Source organism: Panthera onca, chromosome A2 (assembly GCF_046562875.1).
Source record: "Panthera onca isolate mPanOnc1 chromosome A2, mPanOnc1 haplotype 2, whole genome shotgun sequence".
Classification (NCBI taxonomy): domain Eukaryota; kingdom Metazoa; phylum Chordata; class Mammalia; order Carnivora; family Felidae; genus Panthera; species Panthera onca.
In genome coordinates this window covers 132,515,227-132,530,948 of record NC_138340.1, presented here as the reverse complement: position 1 = coordinate 132,530,948, position 15,722 = coordinate 132,515,227, and the positions used below count along the sequence as shown (strand labels likewise).

General features: G+C 36.3%; 1 protein-coding gene across 7 annotated transcripts in view; it reads right to left on the bottom strand.

The window, feature by feature from the left end:
* Positions 1 to 15,722, bottom strand: part of FOXP2 (forkhead box P2) — a 566,859-nt gene that overhangs the window by 390,100 nt on the left and 161,037 nt on the right. For all 7 annotated transcript variants that reach the window (XM_060632922.3, XM_060632934.3, XM_060632931.3 and 4 more), the window contains one exon: positions 13,859 to 13,949. The gene's annotated coding sequence lies outside the window, so the exon portion shown is untranslated. The remainder of the gene's footprint in view (positions 1 to 13,858; positions 13,950 to 15,722) is intronic.

Sequence of the window (15,722 nt, the reverse complement as noted above, 5' to 3'; positions counted from 1 at the left end):
GCATTTATGTTCATTAGGGATATTTATAATTTTCTTTCTGTGGTGTGCTTATTTGGTTTCGTTACCAGGGTAATGTTGGCTTCTTCAAATGAGTTCAGAAGCATTTCCTCCTTTTTAATTTTTTGCAAGAGTTGAGAAAGATAGGTAAATCTTTAAATATTTGGTAGAATTCAATAGTGAAGCCATGTGCTCCTGGATTTTTGTTTGTTGGGAAGTTTTTGATTACTGATTCCATTTCCTTGCTAGTCTGTTCAGTCTTCTATTTCTTCATGATTCAGTCCTGGAAGAGGTTAAGCTTCTAGGAATTTATTCATTTCTTCTGGGTTGTTCAATTTGTTGGCATGTAATTGTTTTAGTAATCTCTTATGATCCCTAGTATTTCTGTGATATCAGTTGTCCCTTCTACTCCTTCATTCCTAATTTTATTTATTTGAGCCTTCTGTCTTTTACTGGAGATTCCAGCTAAAAGTTCATTAATTTTATCTTTTCAAAGAACCAGCTCTTAGTTTCACTGATCTTTTATATTATCTTTTTTAGTCTTTCATTTATTTCTACTCCGATCTTTATTATTTCCTTCCTTTTCCAGTGAGATTTTTACTTTCATTATATTTTCTTGGTATTACTTGTGCCATTTCTTTTTAGCTTAAAAGTCCCTTTAATATTGCTTGTAAGGCTTATTTAGTAGTGATGAACTCCTTTGGCTCTAAGGGTTCTCTTTATCCCTCCTTCAAATCTGAATGATAATCTTGCCAAGGTAAGGTGTCCTTGTTTGGAAGGTTTTTCCTTTCAGTCCTTTGAATATATTACACCACTTCCTTCTGGTCTCCAAGTTTCTAAGAAATCAGCTGATAGCCTTACATCGTTTCCTTTGCATGTGACAATTTGTTTTTCTTTTGCTGCTTTTAAGATTCTCTGTCTTTGAACTTGACATTTTAATTATAATGTGTCTTGGTATGGATCTTTGGGTTCATCTTATTTGGAACTTTCTGGGCTTTCTGAGCTTGGATATTGATTTCCTCCGTAGGGAAGTTTTCAGCCACTATTTCTTCAAGTAAGTTTTCTACCTGTTTCTCTCTCTGTTCTCCTTCTGGGAACTCTATAGTGCAAATGTTATTCTGCTTGATGATGTCCTACAGACTCCTTAAGTTATATTTATATTTTAAAATTCTTTTTTTTTGTTTTGTTTTGTTTTGCTGCTCTATCTGGGTAAGTTCCATTGCTTTGTCATCCAGTTTGCTAATGCATTCTTCTGCTTCACCCAGTTTGCTGCTGAATCCCTCTAATGTATTTTTTACTTCAATTATTGTATTTTTCAGCTCTGTGACTCCTATTTGGTATTTTCTTATATTTTGTGTCTCATGGTTGAACTTGTCTCTGTGTTTATCCATTCTTCTCTTGAGTTCAGTTCAGTGATAATCTTTATCACAATTCCTTTGAATTTTTTATCAGGGAGATTACTTATTTCCATACATTAAGGAATTTTTCTGAGGTTTCATCTCTTTCTTTCCTTTGTAACCTATTTTTTCACATTTTCACTTTGCTTGACTCTCTGTGTGTCTTTCTGTGTATTAGGTGAAGAAGCTACCTCTCTTAGTCTTAAAGGGGTGGCCCTATGTTGATGATAAATCTTCTTCTGTTCAACCTTTCCCTAGCTCTTGGTTATCTCCTGCAACTTTGGGATTGTCTAAACTACCTGACTGATTCTGGATATGTTCCCATTGCTGAAGGTGTGCCAAGACCTGTCAGTGTTCCAAAGGGAAGAATCTCATTCAGCACCTAGTTCAGGCCTACTGCCAGTCCCTCAGGCAGAAGCTTTTAAAGTATGGAAATTATATACAGTCCTGTGGGACCACAATCTTAATCCCTTTTGGCCTCCATACCAGGGGAAGGTATATAGAGCGGCATCCCCTAGGCCAACAGTTACGAAAGAGCTCCAGATGAGCATATAAGCTCTTTTCTGGGAGCTTGTCGAGTTGTAGCGAGGTGCACAAGGATGGTGTCTCCCTGCTTATGTTCCTTGGATGTGTCTTCTTAGACTTAGATGTGTGGGAAGGAAACCTTCCCTCGGGCTAAAGCTCCAGGCTAAATAGCCCTTTTGCACAGTAAGACTAGGGTTGTCTTTCAGTGTGCTATCTGTGCAGTGCTCTGAAGGAGGTGGCCTACCAAGAAATGTCTTTCCAATGACTACCTTTCTCACAGTTACCTGGGACAGGTGATCAAGGGGTATCTCCTGTGTGTGTTGTACACACCTTCTGGCTTTAGCTAAGTAGCTAGAGGGCACAGGGGTCAAGGCAGACTCACCAGCTTCATAAAGGCAGCAAAGAAACGTCTTGACTGCATTCAGCCATGGTTTCAGGAATGCATCAGGAAAGCGCCTTGTCTGTGCACAGCTTTAGGCTGGGAGCAGGAGAATACCATGACTAGTAGCACTCACCAGCCCCAGCCAGGGAGTGGGAGAACGTGCAACTGACTGCACTCTCTGGCTTCAGCAAGGTAGCAGTATGGTGCCATGTTCAAGTTCACCTAACTAAGGTAGCAAGTTTGGTGGAGAGTGTAACACTGACATCCACCAGCACCTCCATCTCTGAAGAGAGTTTCAATTCTCTCATGCTCATCCAGCAGATGATTTTAATGATGATTTTAAAGATTCATTAATCTCTACACCCAACGTGGGGCTTGAACCCACAACCATGAAATCAAGAGTCACATGCTCCACTGACTGAGCCAGCCAGGCACCCCAGATGCTTTTAGATAAGCAAACAAATCTCCTTGACATACAGCCTAGCATTTTTCAAAAAAAAAAAATTTTTTTCTGAGTCTCAGGGCAAGTGAGACTACACACAAGCCCTTTAAAAGGGGAGTCTCAATTTCCTATATGACTTTGGGTCCCTTGGACATCAGCCCTATTGGTTTTTAAGCCTGACATTCTGGGGGCTCATGCTCCTCTGCTGATCCCAGGGGTTGGTGTGGCTGAGCCCCAACTCCTCACTCCTGTGGGGGGAAGCATCAGACTGGTGAGATTCATCCCTACTGTGTGCCACTGTGCCAGGGCAGGTGGGGGTAAGACTACGTATCTACCTCTCCTGTCTGTCTCGAGATAGTATTTTTATCCTTTGTTGTGAAGAAGTAGCTCACATTGTTTTCAGATCCTTCTCAGAAGTAAATAATCCATGTGTAGCTATAGACGTGGAGTGTCCATGGGAGGAGGGGAGGTCAAGATCTTCCCAGGCCACCATCTTGCAGAAGCCCTCCTAAGACATATATTTCTGAAATGGTGTTCTATAACTTACATTACTGACTTACCTAAATATTCTTTGTTATTCCACTATTTAGGAATGATATAATTTATTTAACCAGTTTCCTTTGCAATTGTTAGTAAGGTTGATTCCTTACCTGTGACATTAGGAAACAGAAGAATCCATATATCTAATCACCTAAGTTGTAACAGGGCAACAAGAAATCAAATCAGAGCAGCAGCTATCTTCAGATGAGAAAAAAAATGGTGGCTTAAATCTCTTTTCCATTCCCTTCAAAATCCCACGCAAAGTGCAGTTTTATCTGTGTGGGGGGGAAGGGGGTGCAGGCACAGGTGCTAGAAAAATTGGAATAAGCCTTCCTGTAAGAAAACTTCCACAAAACTTCTAGAAGTATTTCTGTGCCATTTGCATAGTGTAAATGGCTATTGTGTAATCCTTTGACTTTCTTAAATTATTTTCAGCAAACAAAAGATACGGAAGCCACTTTTCTATTCTTTTAATAACCTTTCTGAACTCTTGGGAGGTAAACTCCCATCTCTGCCCTCCCCTGGAGCTCCTCAGTCCACTTCCCTAAGCTGATCCTGCATTATGCAAATAGAGATCCCTGTAAAGTGAAAGTCTGATTAGGGAACAGCTCCTCAAATAATGATTAAAATGGGTATATTAGAATATTTATAGCTTTAGGTAACTAAGAAATCTAAATTTAAAAAGTTTAAATAAAAAAGAAAGTTACCACCTCATTTGGTCAAAAGGTAAGAAGAGCTCTGAATATAATAAAATAATTAAATACCAAATGTATTTATTAATGAAGTTATTTAACATTGTTTAATACTTATTATTTTAATAACTGAATATTTCTGACATGGGAATGGAGTTATCATAACTGGCTTAAACTAGTTAGTAGCTATCTGTTGGAGCTGGGAACAGGGTCAGTTTCCCACGAAGTACATGCTCTGTGGAATAATGAAGCATATCTCAATAACATCAGGGTTCTGGCAGCAGAGAAGAAAAGATGTTGGAACAACTACTAGAAGTGTCTGCTTCAAGCAGAGTGACCACACGTCTTCACCCAAGATAATCCCAATGTGTTACCTGTTTTCTAGGATAAATAATAATAGAATCCTTTTTATTCTCAAAAGTGTCCTGGATGATATACAAAATGGTCACCTGGCTATAAGGTGTATATTTTTAAGATTTTGGACTTAAGTTTTAATTAAGCTCTAACTTAATTATCTTTGTTATAATTCTATAAGAACATTATTAAACCTGTAGTGAAAATAAAAATAAGGTTTCAGAATGCATGGTCAGCCTAATAAAATTTTAAAGTAACTATGAAGCAATCCCTTTCAATGGACTGAAACACTAATTCCAAATCATTCTCACCAATTCCTCAACTAGATTTTATGAATTCCTACTTAACTAATATTTTCATAGCTTAGTCCATGTTTTGAAAGAAGAAAGGTGATTTGTTCAGAAATTAATTCATTGTTAATTTGGGCCACAAGTAGAACCACGTAAGAAGGACTGTTCAACAGTATTGGCAAGAGAGCATTGGAGGCTTTGGACGTAGCCTGCCTTAGTTCAAATCTTAGTCATACCATACAGGGACTGTGGAACAATGAGCAAAATATTTAACTTTTCTGGGCCCCACTCCATCTATAAATTGGGGACAATAATGATCTCTACCTCATAAGTAACAAGTAATTCATAGGTTGTACTAAGTGAGTTAATGCTAGTGAATCACTTAGGAGGGTACTTGGTACTAAATAAACGGCAGGTAGTAGTAGTGGCAGTAGTAATGTCATCCTCATTGTCGTCATCGTCATCATCATCATCATCACATGGAACCCAGGGAGCTGTCCGAGGGATCAGACATTAATGCCAAAAGCAAACACATTTTCCCAAACTAGTAATGCAAAGAGACAACCAGGCATTTTGAAAAGTAGAATTAAGTGCAAAGGCAAAGCAGGGACAAAAGGTTGACCAGAAAGAAGGTGGCATATAAAGAAATCAAAGGTGAGCTCAGGAGTTGACTCATCATATGCACCTCCTCTACTGTAAGTTCCTCTTATTTGCAGTTTGGCATGTTGCTAAATGTCTAGAGTATAGTGTTAAAGGGACTAAGGCTTCTCAGGGTCTCAAGATAATGTTCTTATTTCAAGAAAACTTTTCTTAGCACATGACTTTCTGAAGGCAAATTCACACTGAAAACCAAAATCTCAAAGGAGATACATGGTTAGAGTCGAGAGTAAACGAGATGTAGTTCTGGCTAGAGGAATGTACTTCCACATTTCTGATTAACCAGAGAGGAGTCTGCACAGAATATAACAAGGAAGGTAAATATAAATAAAGGGCACTAGAACACTAAGAACATAAAAGTACTTAATCACTATTGAATAACTAATTATGCTTTCAGCTTTACTATATGAAAAAAACTGAAATGTGAGCACAACTTTCAGTTCACTCACAATAAGACATGAAGCATGTTTATTGTTGCTCAGCCCTGCATGCTGTCTGAGACACCCTGCACCCTGAGAGTGACTGAACCCTAAGAGGAAAAACAGTCAAATTTATAGTTAAGAACTAGCAGTTCTCAATAGATAACATTATTTATAAGGGTATAAAGGAGTGTCGAATATTTCTTTAAGACGACTCCTTATTTATGTATGAATATAATGTGTGCTTTGCATTTAATTGATGGCAGTTGAAATCATTATAACATAAATAGTTTACAGTTGTGAGATCTGATGAGCTATTGGATACCTAGAGACAAGAAAAAATTTAATGGATCTAACTGAAAAGTAAGCATGAATCATTAACTAAGAAACAAATGAGTAAAATGTATTAGAAAAATTTTTAAAATCAACTGTACACTTAAGAAGGGTATAAACTAAAACTATTTTGAAGTTGTTAAAAACACAAGAGAAATTACAGAAGAAAGTATTTATGTGACAGATTTTTATAAGGTTGAAGAGAAATGCTGTAATTAGCAAATTCAGAAACTTTTCCAACAAAACCATTTTATTGATCTTTCTTCTATAAATATTTACTTTTAATCTGACCCAGGCAATCAAATAAGAGATCTTCATTTCTCTGCATCAGACTTTTCACATATCTTCAGGCAAGTGCTCAGATCCTTGTTATTCACAAACTAAATATGTCAATACATATTATATGGTACCATATGCTATTGTCATTACAATGTCATAGAATTCAAGATGCTAAGGTCACTTTAACTTCTTTTTTCCTCCCAAATTATTTCAAAATATATATTTTAAACAAAATATATGTCTTAAAATTCTTTATATAAACCTCATAGTTGTAGTCAAAAAAACAAAAACAAAAAAAAGCAAAAAAACAAATAAACTTCAAAGGGCTATTTCCAAAAAAGGTTACTCTCATGTGAACACATACTCTTAATTAATGAATGAGACACTCAAGATTACTAGCATTTTTAGTAAGGTAAGATTTACTGTTTTTTTCCAACCTTAAGATTCTAGAGTGCACTTTGGCAAATCCATTCATTTGTGTTGTTTATTAAATTCTCTGAGGCTACTGATCCATGTGTTTAAGCAGAGAAAGACAAAGAAAAAAATCATCACAATATTATAGTCTCAAAAGTTTTTACTCACATTACTCTTTTACAGAGGACCCATTTTTAAGACCAAAAATAATATGGCAATTGAGAATTATGGTTAACATTTAATTGTGGAGACAAAAATGAATATTTAGGCCCAACAGAGCAAGAATATTTATCCCTTGATCTGAACATAAAAAGTATTCGCATCTGTTTCACTGCTTTGCCTTCTTCATGGGCTTAAACCTGCCAAATTATTCCATTTGATTTCAGAGAATTCTCATATGGCAATCTATTTTATTTACTTTATCTTCAATAAAATGGTTCAGTGAGCATTAGCAACTCTGAGACACAAGTTTCAATCAGCCTTCAGGCAAAGGCGTCAGTCTATATTAGGCCTACTGTGCTGTGAGTTGCAGCTAGAAAGTTGGATAAGGCAGAGCAACAGTGAAAATGTGACCAAGACCTAATAAAGCCACAGTGAAGAGAAAGAAAGCTCTCCCCAGGCTCTCACATGCATCACTTATACAATGCCAGGTGCTGGGTTCAACACATGAAGAGCTCCTTAATAAGGCTGACAGCTAAAAGAAGGCCTCAGACTCTAACTTTATTTTACATGACACCTACAGTAATAGTCCTCTGTTCTCCAGAAGACAATAGTAAAAACTGGAATTGCCAACAGTTAAAAATAGGTTTTTTTTAATTCAGCCCTCAGATATTATATGGGGGGGGGGGGGGGGACAAAAAAAAATTTCAAGCTGCACAGCATTTCACCTACATTTTCATACAATTCCTAATATAATAGTAGTTTCCAGAAGGACCTTTCCTTACAAATTTGTATGACATTTTAAATATAGCTGCTGGATTAGATTTTAACCACAAAACAATCAGTGAGTTTGAGCAACAACTCATTTTGGAAAATGATATCATTAAAGACTAATTCCAAGAAATGTGGGGCAATACTGATAGATGCTGTGGAAATGTCTCCCAGAGCACAAACTTCATAGTAAGTGATGCTGGTTCATATTTGATATGGGCTGTAAAAAGCAGATTATTGTAATGGTGTTCTTCCCAGCAAATAAGACCATTAAAAATGTACTTAATGTTCAGTTGAATTGAAAAGCAGTCCAGTTAAAATCCATATTTTGCTATTTTGTACAATGGTATCAAAAAATTTTACTAGTGGATCACTCTAAACCACAAACTTAAAGTTATAAATGTAAACTCTTTTTTTTTTGTAGGAATAAGTTTCTACCTTTTTAAAATATAAGGCTGTATTTTTGCCCAGGTCCTGTGATCACATTATAATCAATAAGAGTGAAATTAGAATGATGAGTTTAATATGAGTTTATAAAAAAAAAAGTTGACCTATTACTTGCAGAAACATACTTCTCAACTCACTTTTCTGGAGACCAAATATATTGTTTTTCTAGTGATGCTACATTTCAAAGCATAACACCCCAAATATGTGTACATATATCTAGATGCTGCCATATAACTGTCTTTTATATTTCTATAAGAACCCTAAAGAAGAACAACAGAAACTAGTAGATTCTTCAAGCTCAAATTCTATAAAAGTAAGAGTGTTTTTAACTATCCCAAACAGCTCTTATATAAAAGAACCAGTACCAGACCAGTACCCAGACCTACCCAGCCCCTAGTAAGCATGATTCTCCAACACTGATGTGATCAATGGGTAAAAAAGAAATTAAAAGAGACCTCTGCATATTATAAAATCAGCATTATAGGTGAAATCTAAACATTTCACATTTTCTTCTCACTTGGCTATCTTACAAACATATGGGCTTATCGAATTACATTTACTTTAGAGACCATATATTCAATATACTAGGAATCCTTGTATTTATTCCCCAGAAAGCCAAGGTCAGTGATGAAATCTGTGGAAATAATTTTAGGGGTAATATATATAATGCATAAATTATCTATTGCTATATAACAAATTACCCCCAAACTTAGCAGGTTAGTATGAAAGAAACCTTTATTATCTCACACAGTTTCTGAGCATCAGGAATCCAGGAGTATTTCAGCTGGGTGGTTTAGTCCCATGGTTTGTCAGGAAATTCCTCCCTGTCTGTTGACCAGAGGGCTTAGTTCTTCATCACATGGACCTCTCCACGGCAGCTTGCCTTCCCCAGAGCAAGTCATGAGACACAGAAGGAAAGAGAGAGGGAAAAAAGGAGAGAGACTGGGAAAAGAAGAAAGAGGGAGAAGGGGAGAAAATGACAGAGAGAGAAGCAATAGAAAAAGAACACCCCAAACAGATGTCTTAATGTCTTGTGTAACCTAATCTGAAAAACAATATACCATCATTGTGCCATATTCTATCAGCCACATGGGCCAACTCTGGTGAACATGGAAGGAAAAACAACAGTGTGTGATAACCAGGAGACAGAATCATTAAGGAAGATCTTTAAGGCTGCCTCCCACAGCCCACCTCCTGGACCCCAATCATTCATGTTCTCCTCTGTGCAATCAATTCCAAATGTTTATGCTGCAATGGATTCTTAAAGGGAATTTAAAGGTTGTTTGAGATACATTTCAGATTACTGAGTCATTTAAAAGTGGATAATTTATGAAGAATATCTTTTCAAATATAATTTTCAAACTGAAAAGGCTATCACACTGACCACGGTTTTAAATGAAGAAGGTATATATATTTAGTGAATATTTCTTAAGATACTATTATAGGCAAGGCTGTGGGTAACACAGATATGATACTGTACAGGAAAAGTCCTAGGCTGGTTGAACAGGAGGAAAGAAACAGGAAAAGTATAATGGAAGAGATAGAGATGTCAATGTGCTTTAAAGAGATGGAGAAAAGGAAAGAAACAATAGGATGTGACAGAAATGTGGGCAAGTGTAAGGCATGGGATTCAAGGTATGCATATTGGTGTAATGGGAAGAAAAGGTTAGTATTCAGGTTTTGTCAGATTCTGGAGAGTATTAAATACCAGGGTAAGCTGCATTTAGCCTGACGTTACCCGGCATGAAATAATAATAAATCTCATTTAACAGGGAGGAATGACCTGTTGGGAGTCACACTGTAAGCATAACTGAGAGCTAAGGTTTACAATAGTGACAATATTCCTTTTTATTAAATAGTACATAATTGTAAAAATCTAAAATTAGGGCACCTGGGTGGCGCATTCGGTTAAATGTCTGACTTTGGCTCAGGTCATGATCTTGCAGTTCGTGAGTTCAAGCCCCGCATCGGGCTCCGTGGTGACAGCTCAGAGTCTGGATTCTGTCTTTGGATTCTGTCTCTCCCTCTCTCTCTGCTCCTCCCCCACTCACACTCTGTCTCTCTCTCAAAAATAAATAAACATTTAAAAAAACCTAAAGTAATGGGTTATTTGAATTTTAAGATAATAAGTTTAACATGCCTTGGCAGACAGATCCTAGGGTGGCCCCCAAGTTCATGCTCTGTAATTCTATCCACTTGCATGTGAGCAGGACTCTGACTTGCTTCTAACCAACAGAATATGGCAAAGGTTATGAGACGGCACTTCAATGATTATATCAATACATATACACATGCTCTATATTTACATACATATATGTATATATGGCTTTATCTTGCTCTCATATAGTAGAGACTCTCCTACTGGCTTTCAAAAAGCAAACTACTATAATGTGGACTGTATATGAAGAGGGTCACATGCATGGGAACCATGGATGGCCTCTTGAGGATCTCAGTCCTACAACCCTGATGAACTAAATTCAGCTAAAACCAGTGAGTTTGGAAGAGAACCATGAACTCCAGATGAAAATGCAGCCTGGCCAGTATTTTGATTGCAGCCTTATAAGACCCTGAGTGAAGCTATGCCTAGACTCCCCATCTGTGGTAATTGTGATTTAACAAAAGCATGTGTTTTAAGCTCTTAAACATTTACTATGTTACATAGCAATAGAAAATTAATATACATGCTGACTGAAACACAGAGAGCACATTTACAGAATTAACTCATTTTTACCATCTCCTTGCCCAAAGTTATGGAGCATATTTGCTAAATAGCCTGAAACTACAGTCAACTTGTGAAACTAATAAAATAGGGGACAAAATAACTAATTATTTTAATGCTTACTATGCCCTTTGTATGAATTCACAAATGTAGTCCTCAAGTCTACTCTGTGAAGTGAGGTACTATTACCTCTATTTTCTCGATTCAGAAATTAAGGATTAGAGAGTTTAAATGATTTTTCCAACGTTTCACATACAGTAAGTTTGCCCTGGACCCGTGATTCAGACCTAAGCAATTTGATTTGCAAGCTTGCATTCTCAACAGCTACACTCTATAGCTTCCTCTCTGCAGTTTTGTTCCTGCTACTTTTTGTTAAGGGCTGTCAGAGAGCCATGAACATGAATCACCGACCCAGACCCTCCTCAGCCAAATCAGCTTCCTGTAGAGTGCATTTTCTTTTCAATGACTTGAAAATTTGAGCAAATATTTTGTCATGTATGACGCTTACTTTTTCACAAGCATTTATGAAACTTACAGCAATTTCTCTAAGTTTGAGAATAAAGTTTATTTCTAGTACACTGGAATAACTAAATCTTATATTTTAATTGGATTTAATACTCTTACAATGGAAACTGAAAATAATTGTCACTGTGATGGAGTAAAACACACACATACATACTCACCCAACTACTCAGTTTTAGGTGCACAAGCACAGTTTTAGGTGCAAATTGCATGAAACAACATTGTAGTTCCCACTTCAGAAGTATAGGCTAGGGCAAGTTATTTAACCTCTCAGAGAGACAAAATGGGGATAATGCTAAAACAAATTGTTCAAAAATGGGAAGATTCAACTAAGTATTCACTTTAGTGATTTGGGGAGGGGAGGGAACACAGCAGTGGAAATTGAAGGAAAAAAATGCATATGTCTTGAAAATAGCTATGTATTAAGTGCTAAATTTTTACAATAATCCAACAAACAGTTATATCTGTCCCTGGTTTTATGGTGTGAAAACTGATATGCAAAGATTTAAGGAAACTAACCAAGGTTGATTAAAAACGTTAGCAAATGATTGCAGGGATCCAAGCCGTATCAACCTGACTCCCAAACCCTTGCCTCTGTCATTGACTCTTTTCTTATCATGATACCTCCAGCTCTGGGTCCATAAATTCTACATATTCCCAAGGAAAAACACTGTTTCGTAATGCATTTTTTCATTAAGACGAACCATTGCCTTTTGCATATGCATTATTCCACCAATATGTGTTTGGTCTTCATTTAAAAATATAAGAACTATTATAAGCAAATGATTAAGAAAAGTCTAATTAGCAAGTTCGAGAAGCAGTTTTTGAGAACTTCAAACACAAATATGTTTCCTTTCTGGGAAAAAGACTCTATTTTTTAAAAATCATTTCTTTCATGGTTCCATAATATTCATTGCAGGTAACTCCCACTTATAAATCTTAAATCCACCTACTATTACTAACACAAATGTCCTCTCACCCAAAAACTGAGAATTTAAATATTATATCAACACCACCATTATCTACAGTAAGCATAAATTAAATAACCCAGAAAAAAAAATTAAAAGATTGGGCCTTAGCAGATACAGTTCTAGTAATACTTAATTGTTTATTATTAGCTGTAAAATCACAGCAAGTTATATTACTTTTTCCAAATCATTTAAATTCTTTGTGTTTTAGTTTCTCCACTTACTAATGAACAAAGGATAATAATGTGATCCTTAGGTCATAAGCAATGCAAGAGTAAAATTAATGAGTTTAGTGAAAGAGTAAAAGGAAGTAAAAAGTTGCCAAAGTGTTTTAAAATCTTAAATGATAAATAAGTGTGGAATCATTTTGCTTGTATATCTGGCAAAATAATAAAGTTAGTACAAAACTAGAGGTCCACAGGCAAAATAGTAGGTAAATTGCCTGAAAAATATTTGACTGTAAAATCCAACCACACTGAAAAAATACGTCTTAGGGAAGATATGGAGCCTTCATCTGGAGAAAGTTTTGGAAAGGGGTAGAACAATATAGGCAGAATAGCGAGGATGCTGAGGCTTGTCCTACATACACGTTCAGTGCAATCCCTTGATAAAGAATTCTGGAGTGGGGTGGGAAAGAAATAAAAAAGAATTCAGGAGAAACCAGGCACCATGGTTCGTTCCCTTCTACTTGGGGGTAGAGTCTAAGAGAAATAATATGAACTCCTCACCTAAAATTTCTTTTAATTTTCTTTTTATAATTATATTTTCATACCAATAGGTGGCCAAATCTTAATTGATTGATATCACAGTTCAGTGGTGACACTGAAAAAATAATGTTGCAGAAGCATTCCATATTGAGCAAGAGTGGGAAATAAATCTAGATCTTTTGGAAATGCACCCCATGCCATGTCTGTGGTCCTTGCTTTGTACCAAGCAATGGATTTAAAGTTCTCTAAATTGATACTGTAAATATCAAGGAAAACTCCCATTAGATTTAAAGAAGTATAACACTAAAAAGGAAATGAATGCTTTCTAAACAGCTGACTTGCTGGATCTCAAAAAGTTTATAGGAGAAATCAAAGTTTCAAAAAAAATCATTACTAGCATGTTATTCTCTTTATTTTTTGGCATTCCTAGATCTTCCAAAACCCTCAGTATCAACTCAATCTTAATAAAATAATCTGAAAATATCAGCATAAAAGACCACATAATGATAACAAAATAATCCAGATGCTTTTCTTGACTAATCTTTTCCTTTCAGTATTTCAAAACCAAATTCATGTTCTATATGAATCCATGATAATTTTCAAAAAAAAAAAAAGTGAAACCAAGTTTAATAAGACGGGAAAGCACAGCAAGGAGTGAAATGGGAAAGGCAAGAGGGTGAATATTCCTATAGTTCTACGTGGAAAGTCTCTGTGGTTCACTGATAACTTTTCTTAACATTTGGGCAAAGATATCTAACCAAAAAATTAAAGGATAAAGCACACACTAGAAAAGCAGACATAAGCACAATGAACCGAAAAGAATCATTACCAAAAGGCCACTTACTTATTTCTTCCAGATCTTCTACAAGACTTTTGAGTCAACTTTGATACGGAGTCCTAGGTAAACTCAATCCCAGCATCACATTAGAATAGCCCTGTTAATAGAGACAAATAACTGTCACTGCTTCAAAAATTAAATTTATGTCACATTCAGTTCAATGACTTCATAGAACATAAAACATACTCAACCTCAAATAAAATTAATTGTTAATGCATTAATTGCTTTGGAACTCTTCAAACATGCATGGAAATGCTTTCCTACATATTAACTTAGAGAAGTTTAAAATCCATTGTTTGGTACAAAGCAAGGACCACTGAGACAGCATGAGATCCATTTCTAAGAGATGCAGATTTTCTTTCCCATTCTTACATTGATTTGGCAGGTTTAAACTTTTGGTGATTAAATTTTATAATTTAGGGGAGCCTGGGTGGCTCAGTTGGTTGAGCATCAGACTTCAGCTCAGGTCATGATCTCGTGGTGCGTGGGTTCGAGCTCCATGTCGGGCTCTGTGCTGAGAGCTCAGAGCCTGGAGCCTCCTTCAGATTCTGTGTCTCCCTCTCTCTCTGCCCCTCCCCTGCTCCTTCTCTGTCTCTCTCTCTCTCTCTCTCAAATAAACATTAAAAAAAATTTTTAACTTATAATTTATAGAACATAGTTATTTTATGTCTCAAGATTCCCAACTGAAAACATGACTGATTTCAACTTCCTCTTCAACATATACTTAATGAGCTTTGTAGGCCTTTCCACAATCAACAAGTTGGTAGTAAGCATTTTCTCCTTATAATTGCAAAGTAAGGGCTATTCCCTTGACTCTTATTACAACGTGTGTATCCTAGACCCATTTGCTATTTAACTACTGTCTTTTCTAGTCTCTCCCTTCTTTAATCTGAAAGATTTAGCTCAAATCTTCCAAAAAAATTACAGAAGTTAGTAGTGTATAGGTAATAAACGGGTTTTGATTCACACACCAACTCTGACTGATTGGTAGTGACCACATGGAAATCTGTATGGAGATTAAATCTGAGTCTAGCAGGGAGTCCTGTGTTCAATTAGCCATGCCTTCCATAGGCACCGAAAAGGGAGGGATGACACCACATGCCCTCTTTTCTTTGTTGAGCATTTAGACATTTCCCTAATTTTATTTAAATTGTTCCCAAACACTTTTGGCTACAAATCCTTTTTTCCAATGAAATCTTAGTGAAGGGTCAACCAAATATATAGATAACAATGAGGCATTATGGTTGAACCAGACTCCCACCTCTACCACCTCTGTTCTTTCCCTAGGTACCTCTGGGGTATTCCACAAAGTCTTAAGTATTCTGCAAAGCATAGTTTGAAACTATTATTTTAGTTATCAAGGTAACTCAAAGTCACAAAAATTAGGGTAATTCAAATGCCCTTTCTTAACATTCTAGCAGTCTTTCTCTATTGCTTCTGTTGTTCATTTTTCTCTTAATGATAAAATTTTGCACATGAGCAGGTTCCACTCTTGACTTTCTTTGTGTTAATTTTCTCCCATAATTCTTTTTTGCCTGCTATATGCCACCAAAAGAAGCAGATTTTTTATTAGTACATAGCAATCTAAATTATTTCCTAATTCCATATTGCCTTACTTTCTCCTCACATTCATGGATATCAATTTTTCCTAAATCAATCTATAAAGTCTAGACTTTTAAAGAAAATCAACAAAAGCATTTTAAAAGCATATACTTTAGATGCCTATTAATACCAAAGTTAACATCAAAAATAAAGGACAAAGAGGGGTGCCTGGCTCAGTCGGTTAAGCATCCCACTTTGGCTCAGGTCATGATCTTGGCGGCTCATGGGTTGGACCCTGCGTCAGGCTCTGTGCTAACAGCTCAGGGCC